Here is a 9716-nt window from a genome sequence, read left to right on the forward strand (position 1 = left end):
GGCACAGCACACAACTAGCCAACAGCAAACATGGAAATCATGGCAGCCTAAATATTTTGACAGTAAAAACAGCGAGTTGATTGAAACGGTGAAGTCCTGTACCAGCTGCAGTGGGCTGCAGCCTCCTGCTGGAAACACACGATTTGTTCCATGTCAAAAAGTGGCTCAGCCCTGGTTTTCTGACTTGGAATGTGCCCTGGGCCAAGCACACCCCGGGGCTGCCAGCCTGCCCCGTGCCTCCTCACTCTCAGCTGCACTGCTACTGAGCACCTGCAGGAGGGGAGCCCTGGGCTGGGACCAGCACCATCCAGAACACTCTGGTCTCAGAGGGTCACAGTCACTCAGAGGAGTAGAAGGAAACCTCTCTCGAATTGTACCGAGTAGGAAAAGTGTGTTTTCCAAAACACATTTTTACTTTCAGTCTTTGGGGTCTGGTCACCTTGGGGAAGCAGGGAAAGGCATTACTTAAACACTTGTAGCTGTAGGGGATTATTTTCGAAATTAACAATAGCAATTGCTGCTGCCAAGTCCAAAGTTGAGGGGATTCATTTATTTCGACTCTCGAGACAATAGCCCGGCGCTGGGTTTCATATTGCAAGCTCTGAAAACCAAATGGTGGGACCTATGGCTTAAAAAACAATAATTCAACCAACCTCGATTCATCCGAGCTGAATTCAGCTCCCTGCACTGTGCCAGCTCGACTTGCACTGAGAAAAGTTGCTGCTCAGCAAAAAAAGTATTCCTTTTTAACAAAATGAATGCATCATACATAAAACATCATGAACCATACAATTAGTAAGCAAATGTAAGAGTTCAGCTCAGTTCATAATTATTCAGCAAACCTATTCAGAATGATTTTTTTCTCCCTGCAGCAATCAACTGTGTGGGCTCATTACCACTGAGAATCTAACGAAGAAACCACCACGTAAACTGTACAAAACAAGCCCATGTGTTAGAAAAAGTTTATCCCAGCTAGCCATTAGTAAGAAGCCTTTTAAACTCTTCCACCGAGCAAAACCACATCTTACTTTGCTGTGGCATTTCTGCCCCCGGCTCTATAAAGATGCCATTTCATTCACATGTCAGGCTTCAGGTATATAAATTTTAGCTGCTAAATAACTTCTAAAGCGTTTGGTGGTGCAGCCGTCTGGAACAATACAAGAAAGCATTTGGTTGCCACTACACATCCTGTACCAGCCAAAGTGATGAGTCCTGTCTTTAGAGCACGGGCTACCAGCAGTTACTTTGTAAAAAAGCTGTTGGTTTTTCTTGGCTGCGGTCCCTGCTGGGACATTCAATGGAAGGAGTATGAATACTGTAAAGGACAGGTCTCCAAGGCTGGTGGCTGACAGTATCGGGAGGGTTTTTGACGTCCCTGCCTGGGACAGCGAGGGAAGGTGTTGCATCTCCTCCCCCTCACAGTTCCAGCAAACCTGGATCCACTTGGAAGGTGAAGATGTGAAAGCATCAGAGCAAACACAGAGCAGGCCCCGAGGGAAGGTGTTCCTCCAGAGATGGACTTCAGTTGTGAGCACCTGCCTTAGCTCCTGAGAAGGCTGTGGAGCTGTGGGAGCAGACGTGCCAGAGCCGTGAAGGGCCACCGTGCACAGGCTCTGAGGGGCTCCTGCCAGCGGCCTCCCCAGAGCAGCATCGGGCATCGCAGCGGGTAAAGATACACAGGGATCCAACCTCCTCTGTCCTTCTGACTTCAGAGTCTGGAGGTGGCTATTTCGTAACTGGGATTAAATTTCATCTCCAGTGCCAGATTTGCATCCAGTTCCTGAAAAGTTTGCCTCACAGATGTTATTTGCCAACAACGTTATTTTCCGGAAAGCTGGAACCAAATTTCTTCAGACACTTGACTGCTTCCTATTTTAAAAATGCCCAGCTGAATGCTCCCCCTTTCCCAGAGATCAGCAGCGGTGTCAGGACTCAGCCCTTCACAAGGGTTTTCCTGCAGGTTGGTTGCCCGGTTCAGTTTCTTTACAGCTCTGTAACCTCACGCTGTGTACTTTTGCTGCTTTGCTTTCCAGGTACCTCAGTGGGGGTGTGATATTTTCACAACATTGGTATGTTTTTTCCATTCCTGCAAACAGCTTTTTTGCATCATTTAAGTATATTGGGTCAAACCAGAGTGAAAACCTTTACAGAACCTGCAGAACTTAGATGTACGTGTTGAGTATATTTAAACTTTTCTAATTTAGAAAATTAACTAAAAACCAGGACAGCAGAGTTAGTAAAAATGCTGTGTCCTGTCCACAACAGCTGCACTACAGGGTACCTCTGGGGCTTTCTTGCTCCCTGTCAACTTCCCATCTCGGAAACACACACCATAGGGTTTGGCTGGGAGTGGGGAAGTAAAAAAAAAGGAATTAGGTTGTATATTCAGCACAAAATAACCAGTTTGGCTGCAGGAACAGCAAAGGTTTTATATTTCCTAAAGTAACTCAGTGAAACATAAATTAGAAAACTGTCCCTGTCTGTGTGGACAATCAGTGTGTCCCCCTCCTCGGTATCTGATGATGGAGTTCGAGGACTGACTTTGTTCTGTTGTTTTCTCAAACTGCACCAGGTTCTGTAAGCTTGGTGGAGCAGGAGTGATCTTGGAGCGTCTGGAAAGTCTGTCTCTCTGTGTGTGATGCCAGCAAACCACTGAAGTTAATTCATTTTTCACCATCTTATAAATTTAACTATTGTGAAGGAACCAGTATTTTATAAAGTGCTGATGGTTTAATTCTCACTAAGCATTCCCTTCACCAGAACATTCACCTTGGAGCTCCCTTTCTCCATCCTGGGCTCTTGTGACATCACACACTGCGTGTGCACTGTGTGGGCTCTTGCTGCCCAGGGCTGTGCAGGGGCAGCCGCCGGGGCCATCAGGGGTGGTTTGGGGTGTCACAGGAACTCACCCAGTGTGGACCCGATCAGCCTCTTCTGCAGAACCTCCCCCAGGGCCACGCATCTGGACATCCCCTACTCTTCACTGCCATCTGACGGCCACTCAGTGCTGACGGTGCCGTCCGACCACCAGCCCCGGGAGTCCTGGGCAAGGCACTTGCTCTTGGTGATCCCCACATCAGGGTCCCAATCTCCCACTCTCAGCTGCAGCACAAGCTGCACGTCCTACAGGTGTGCTCGAAAACATGGTGCCCAGAGTTTAAAGCCACTGGGCAAATGAGGACACTCCTGTACTTACTGTCAAGTTACTTCACAAGATTTTACAGAACGACCCACATTTCTGAGCCTTTGGCAAACCTGGGCTCAGTCTGATCACACAAAGAAAGTGTGTCTCTGCCCACAGAAAGTGGTGAGAAGCCAACTCAAAGGCAGCGTGGTCGGCAGCCAGCGCCCGTGGGCTGGGAGCACTGGGAGCAGAGCAGAAGGCACCCGCTGCCGGGGCTGCCCACAGCCCTGTGGGGGCTGCACACGGGACTGGGCTCGTCCACCCCATGGAAAGCATTCTTTGCTTTTCCGACAGGAACGGCTTGGGCAGCACACGCAGCAGCCCCGGCTGCCCCTGCGCAGCACCAGCTGTCTGTCCTGCCAACACAGCAGCAGCAACACCCTTGGGCTCCCCGCCACACGCACAAAGGGTTAAAATCCTGCTGCCATCCATGAGCACCGCTGCTGGGATCACACCGCCCCTCCGCATCCCCTACAAAAGGCCGGATTTAATCCCGGCTGCAGACGACTCACATTGTGTGCGCAGACGTCGAGCGGTGTCGGCGATCGGGTTTCCAGCTCAGAGCCACGGCAGCCCGAGCCCAGAGCACGAACAAAGGCTTCTTTGTTACTGGGGGAAAAATCCCCCGAAGATATGAGCGGTGTGGTAGGGTTCAAACTGTTAAATGATTCAAACGTTATTTAATGAATACATTTGAAAGGAGGTCTCACGATCCAGAAGACTTTTTAGATCATCATTTACAAGGAGTCTGCCTCTTCGTTTACTTCTTTATGAAGTCATCGCTTTCAGGTTTTAGTTACAGCCATTTTGCTCCCAGGATTTCGCAGGGACTTCACATGTTGGTGTGGCCCACTTCCTTTTACCATGCAGTTTATCTGGTGCTACTGGACCTCTCAGGAGTCCCTACTACCACATGCCCTGAACTTACCTTGGATTGCATTTCTGTGGCTGGTAAGAAACAAGGGAGACAGAGAGTCTATTGCAAAAGAAGCAACAGCATCAGGTAGTGATCTAGTGGATGCTAAACCCAAGCTTTTCCATTTAGGAAATCTTGTTAAATTCGTGTATCAGGATTTTAACCGGCACTGCAGCCGCTCTGGGGTTCAAAACACACCTTCAGTTTCTTGTTCAACTCTTGGATTTGCAATTCCAAAAGAGAAAGCCATGAAACTCGAGAGAAAAGGATTAAAGAAACAGGGCAAATAGGGTTCTAGAAAGAAACACATCTCCAATCTGAGAAAATAAAGCTTTAAAATGAAATCTGTTTACTGTGCTTATAGCAATGAGAAATCCAGGGCTGCTCTGAAGCAAGGAAGGGAACTGACCAAAGGGGTAACGCCAGAACATCTAGGTGCAGGCTGAGATTTGCATCTTGGAAAAATACAGCATACCCAGGAAAAACGGGGGAAAAGATCAACAAAGAACAAGTACCAAAACAAGCAGAAGATCAAGTACCAAAAAACACGACAAAGCGCAGTAGCAGAACTGCTTCCAGATTCGGTCAGCAGAGTGCATTGCAAAGCAAAATGTAAAGTACCCTTGTCTCTGCAACTGAGGGGCTACACATCACAACAGCCTCTCCAGGTGTGGAGGAAAGGGGAGGAAGAGCAGAACCACCGCCCAGTGGCTTGAACAGCAGCAGCGTGAGCAACACAGGACCCTGAATAAAGAATTTCACTCAGGTCAAATTCAGGGTCCAGTTTGTTCTTACGCAGGAAACGCCTCCAGCAGAAGGCATTGAAAACCTGTCTCCAAAAGCTGGTTTGAGATCCTTCTTTTAAACTACTGCAAGTGCCAGAACATTGTTATTGGTGTGTTTTGCACACTGAATTCTGCCCACAGCAGGTAACAAGAAGAGGAGGCTGCAAAGAGCAACAGAGGGCAAAATGTCCCCAGTGCCTAAACGTCCCGGCAACAGGACTGGCAGCCACAGCCTCTGGATAATGTCCACTTCACATCCCACTCCTCAGAGCTTAAAGACACCCTCTTTTCCTCAGGCAGAGGAGCTCCTTCCTTTGGCAAGTTGCTTAAAAAATGTTAATCTCCAGCCTGAGCGCTGACAACAGTCACACCTTGAGAGGCAGCACCAAGGTCTTGACAATTGGTGGCTGCTGATTAACATGACTTTCCCACACAAATTCAAGCAAGTAGAAAGTCTTTCATAAAAACTACAAAGAAAATATTTTCCTGACGTCTCCATTGAGACATAATTCAATAGACTATTGAATTGTATGCACTGAATAAAGTCAGTTCCAGCTCCAGCCCCAAGTTTCAGTCTTTGCCATAAAACCACAGCACAGTCCCAGGCGTGCTTGCTCCCTCCCTTCGGGGTGTTTGAGAGGGTTTTCTGCCTCTGTGGCCCATGTGAGAAATAGCATTCCCAGAAGGAAACTCACAGAAAGATTAATTAATGAGAGGCATGAGTAGGGAATTTTCATGGCATCTGAGTGCCCTGAGTTTTGCAGCAGTGGTCCCTGAGCCCTGCGTGGGGCCAGGGATGGCAGCGGGTGGGAAGCTCACGGGGAGGCAGAGATGGGAGCGTCTCCGAGGCCGTCACTAAGCCAGCAGCACCGGGCCTGAGCTGTCTTTGCAGCCAGCTGCTCGTTTTCTCTGGCCACCATGCTGCTTGGGCCCAAGCCCTTTGTGCAGGATCTCAGAACAACGCCAATTTCCAAAGCACCCTTAAAAAAATTTACAAAGTCCTTGCGAGATGGATCCAACAGCTCTGGCATCACCCACTGAGCCCCCGCAGCTGCCAGCAAACGGGCAGTCGCTGCCACTGTGAAAGTGGAGACAGTCTTTCAAGTAATCACAGAATGGAAGGGGCTGAAGGGAGGGCTCGAACTTCCGCTGTGCATCTGCTACAGCTGATGTTAACTTTGGAAGTCACCGTTACCCACACATAAATGGAAAGCAAACTAAATGGCTGCTTTAGCTAATTGCCCAACACAAGTGCGGCATAAAGGGCAAAAGGTGCTATAGATAAGGCTTTATGTGTATGTAAAGACTTTGTAACAAGCTCTGTTATTTTTCCTCATGTAGCAGAAGCTGCAGAATTACAGCCCATATTTCATTGTGTCAGCCCCAACCATTTGGAAACGCTGGAATCTGTCCCCATGAGATACTTGTTCCTAAAACCTACGTCTGAAATGCTTTCAAAACATTTTCTAGCAATGAGAGATGTATTATGTGCAGCAAGCTAGTATTTCCTGGTTAGAACTTAAAGATAAGAAGACACTCTAATTGACTGAATGCTATTTATACTTCTTTCTATTGTGCTAGAAGTTTATGATGCAGGCTCCAAATTGGAACAGCCCAACTGACTTCTGCATGCCCTGACTTCTGCATGCCCTGACTTCTGCATGCCCTGACTTCTGCATGCCCTGACTTCTGATTACGGACACATGCGGAAAGTTACAACAAAAAACTCATGACAAGTGCTGCAGTCAGAAAAGCAACTCAGCCAAAAACACAGGGGGGAAGTCAGAAAAACTTGTCCCAAGGGCACAGACCACCATGGACTTGCCCCCCTGTTCTGGGGTGCCACCTCAGGCCCCTGTGCCACATCCTCATCGTTTGGACCTGAAAACCTCAGGCTTTACTCGGCATCTAGCATCCTGTCAGGATTAACCCCGAGCAGAATCCACCCCTCCTTTAACACCTTCTCACCCCAGGAGAGTGCAGGAATCTGCGTGGTGTCACAGCTGACCCCTGCAGAGCTGAGCACTGTGGCAAACAGGTCACAGACCTCTTGTAAGTTACAAAGCTGTTTCACTCTCCCTGACAAGCCTAATCACACTATTTCAATATTTCTTGTGAAGCAGTTACTTAGTTCAGCTCTTTGAGGAGAGATCATGATGTTCAAATCCATCTGTCAGGCATGGTTAAATAAGACCTTAGGGCAAAGCTGCTCAGCAGCTCGAGCATTCAAAGGACACAAAGGCCCCTGCCTTTGAGGTGGAAGCTCTCATACATCAGCATCAGGCCCAACATCAGTTTATCTGCCAGTTCAACACACTTTTTCCTGAGGTGTGAGCTGGTGCCAGGCTGCTGCCGGTCACAGGTTCAGGTGCCACAAACATGAAGGTTTTGAGTGACAGGAGCAATATTAATCCTCTGCTTTTGCTGGTGGATGTTGGCAGATATGTGAGCCGAGGTGTTAAAACTGTAAACCCACCAACAACACGGAAAACAGAAGCTGCATGTGGCAAGATAAATTTCAGACTGATATCGTCCACAGCCACAGGAGCAGCCCCAGGACAGAGCAGGGCCTCTGCCTGCAGACAGTCTGTCACCTCTGATCGTCATCCCTCTTGTACACTCAACACAGATGAGATTTCAATGTTTCTGTCCCAAGCTGTTGATGGCACATGCTGGACTGGGCTCCCAACCTCAGACCCACAGAGCCATGGCCTCAGAGTAACCACTCGTTACCTCCTGCCAGCAAGGTGGTTTGTTGAAGCCACCAACATGGGACACAAATAGCTTTAGCAGAGTTCACCAACACAGCTGTGCTTCACACAGGGGTGCTCTGGAAACGCAGATTTGGCTGTGATGCACATGGACAAATGGGTGATGTCAGAGTCAGGAATCCCAGAACAGTGGGAACCCGACTGTGCTCAGCCCTGTCAGCATCATGTGACACAGGAGCAGGAGCACTCCCAGCTTAGCTCCTAAACGTGGCTGAACCAACTGAGTTTTGGAAAATTCATAGCAAGTTGTCGTATGAGGGATATCTTGAGAGAGCTCAGAGAGCACCTAGAAAGGTGTTAAGGTGGAAAAACTCAACACACTTGAAATCACAAAACACAAACCTCAGCAGATTTTTCCCAACATTTCCCAGCCCACACATTAAATCAAAGACAGAAAACATTCCTCTCTCTTCTCAATGGGTAACAAAATCCGCCATAAAGAAACCCAGATTCCTGACAAGACCCTTTTAGATCACAATTATATGTAGCCAAATGATGGATTTAAAAGGTTACTGCTGGAATGTGGTTCACAGTAGTCTATTGCAGTGAATAAATATCACGTTTGCATATCCATTATAGCAAAACTACGTTGCACTTCCATTACCTCACGTTGGTTTGCCATCTGGAAGCCAAACAAGCTACGTAGTAAAAGAAAGAATGAAATTTTGCATTTATCAAAAGAAGCCGAGCAAGTGTCACTTTACAGGAGGCGATTACACAACCTCAGCAGGCAGAAATCTGCCCACAGAGAGTCAGAGCCATGTCCACGCAGGGGGCAAGTAACACGGTGATGAGGGCGCAGCTGCAACAGCCCCTTTCAGAAACGATTTCACATAGCAGCATCTGTCCAGAGAGCAGCCTGAAAACACCTTTGTGGGAGCAGCCTGAAAACATCTTCCTGCTCACCCGAAGGAACTGCACCCAGAGCCAAACACAGACGAGAGTAGCATCGCTCAGTTTATGTTGCATCAGGGTCTACATTGTATATTCAGAAACACCCTGAGGATGTGGTGTTTCCTGGCTCTGAGCCTCCCACCCAAACCTCACATGAATGACACTGTCCATCAGCACGTGTGTCCCCACACACCTCTCCTGCCCCGGTGCCACCCTGCAGAGAGGCTGTGCAATAAGCCGACACGACTCTCGAGCCTTTTATCAGTCCCATGAGTTAACAGAATGCTTATTTCTGCCATAATTTTGATCACCTCTTCCCCAGTCCAGCAGTTGGGTTATTTTCAAAGACTCAGAATAAAGCCGAGGAGACCCAGCTTCCAGTGGGGCATTGCAAGGTGAGCTTTTGCCCAGGACACACTGAGCACAAAGTCTCTTCCACTCTGCAGCTCCTGCAGCACGTCCTGGGGCCTGAGAGGGGAGCAAGAGGACCCTGCACTACATAACGAATACTTTCTGAAATCCAGCAGCAGGCTGTCAGCCCTGGCTCCATGGCTACATTTCTTACCCTGTGGGACAATGGTTTTAATCAGCTCCTGCTCCTCAACTCGAGGCCAGCTAACTCACCAGGAGGCGCAGCCAGGAAAAGCCATCACTGCTGGGCAGATCCCAACAGCTCCACGAGCCTCTCCAGCCTGGAGCTGACGCTATGAAACAACAGCCACTGTCAGCCCCTCTGCGCCGCAGGAGGGTGAGAGCAATGAGGAGAGATTGGGAGCACCTGGGCTGAGGACAGATTACGAGCACCTGGGCAGGATGGCACCACCCTGGGCAGCCTCCAGCACCACAGACTGTTGGGGAAGCAGCCTCCATCTGCAGCCCCTTCCCTCCTTCCCGTGCTCTGAGCAGCTTCACCTCTCCCAGTCCACCTCTGTGTTCTCCTGAGGAGCACTGCAAGTGCTTTGGCATGTAACACAATCACCTGGTGCAACCTGCTTGCTGATGCCTCTGTTAAGTTCGCATTACTTAGTCCATTTCAAATTATTTCTCCACGAGTCTGTTCTGAAGCCTTGCACATCACCAATACCAGACTAAACAGGCCTGCAATTGCCCAGCTGCTCCCCCCATACCCCATACATACATGTTTTATACCCATATGACCTTACCCC

This window comes from Colius striatus, chromosome 17, assembly GCF_028858725.1.
Source record: "Colius striatus isolate bColStr4 chromosome 17, bColStr4.1.hap1, whole genome shotgun sequence".
Classification (NCBI taxonomy): Eukaryota; Metazoa; Chordata; class Aves; order Coliiformes; family Coliidae; genus Colius; species Colius striatus.